The sequence below is a fragment of the Choloepus didactylus genome, chromosome 5, assembly GCF_015220235.1.
Source record: "Choloepus didactylus isolate mChoDid1 chromosome 5, mChoDid1.pri, whole genome shotgun sequence".
NCBI classification, from domain to species: Eukaryota; Metazoa; Chordata; class Mammalia; order Pilosa; family Megalonychidae; genus Choloepus; species Choloepus didactylus.
In genome coordinates, this window is record NC_051311.1 from 130,748,883 (window position 1) to 130,750,552 (window position 1,670).

Below are 1,670 nucleotides of genomic sequence, written 5' to 3' on the forward strand. Positions count from 1 at the left end.
ATAGGTACAATTGTAGTAGTCTTTTAAAATGGCTTCTTGACTTCAACTTACTGCCTTTCCAATGCTCACCTCTCATTGTCTCCTAAGCCACATAATTAAATCACAGATTTAGTGACCATATTCCCCTGCTAAAAGATCTCCCATTGTTTAAGGAAAAATTCAAAAGACTTTTGGGACATTTCATGATCTGTCTATAACAATCTTTTTAACATTAGCTCTTCATTGATTTTATATTCCAGACACCAACAACTGTTTACTGTTCCCTAAACTGATCACATCCCCCCATTTCCATGCCTTTGTACACTTTCAAGGGTTTGTGTTCTTTCAGTACTCATCCTCACCCTCTTTACTTTCAAAAACTTAATCCACTAATAAAGCCCAGGTTGAAAAATATATCTCTGCTGTGCATCTTCTTCCAGCTTATGACTGATAACATCTACATTCTCTTTTAATACTTGAGTTGTACCTTTTTTACCAAATTTAATTTTGCCTTATATCCTGATTAATTATTTATTTATCTGTCTCCCACATAGAATGAGGCTTCTTGAGAGAAAGGTCCAAATCTTGGTCAACTTCTTATAGACAAGTTAGTTAATAAATATTTATACAATTTTGTTTTTTGTATTTCCCACCATTTAGCACAATTTCATGTGTGTAAAAGAGGCTAAATAGATCTGACCACACCTTCTCCACCAAAAAGTGTTCCATGAAGTTCTTTTTAAAATAAAAGTGAGAAGATGGAGTGAGACACTTCAGTGCTCCATCCCACCAGAGATGATTTGAACAACCAACAGGAACTGGGAGAAACATCTTTCTCAAAGCTTCAGAAAACAGTTAAAGGACTGTAGTAACAGGGTGAGTGCCGAATTAAGAAAAAGTCTACCAACAAGCAGCAGCCTCATGGTACCCTGACTGGCCCCTCACCCACTTCTCACTGGCTCAGTGAAGGGGGAATTTCTAGGGCCACATGTGCATGCCTCAGAAAAGACACATGAGCAGAACTGATCAGGCATCCCCTGCTCTTTGGACTGGAGCTCTTCTCTAAATTCATTGCATGGATAAGCTCTGAAGGAGAGCACAGGCACAGGTCAATCTACAAAGACAGGAAAGGTGTTTTCTTTAATCCTTTTTTTTGTGTTAGCTCCTGGCATTCAAGAAAAGCTCTGTCATAACCCTACCTGGATCAAGCTGAAGGAACAGATGCCTCAGAGTCTACATTCCAGTGATAACACATTAAAATAGCAAAATATCCAGGTTTCAACAAAAGATTATAAAACATACAAAGAAACAGGAGGACATGGCCCAGGCAAAGGAGAAAATTAAAGCATTAGAAATCATCAATAAGGAGGACCAAACCTGGGACATCCTAGACAAAAACTTTAAAAAAAAAATGATCCTAAATATACTCATCTAAAGGAAAACATGAACAAAGAACTAAAGGGAGTCAAGAAACCATGGATGAACACAAAGAGACTGTCAATAGAGAGATGGAAATTATGAAAAGGAACCAAACAGTTGAAGTCCACAGGAACAGAACTTAAAAATTCTTTTGAGGGGTTCAATGGCAGATTGAATCTGGCAGAAGAATCAGTGAATTTGAACATAGGCAATTGAAATCATCCAGTCAGGGAGCAGAATGAAAAACCTGTGGGATACCATCAAACATATAA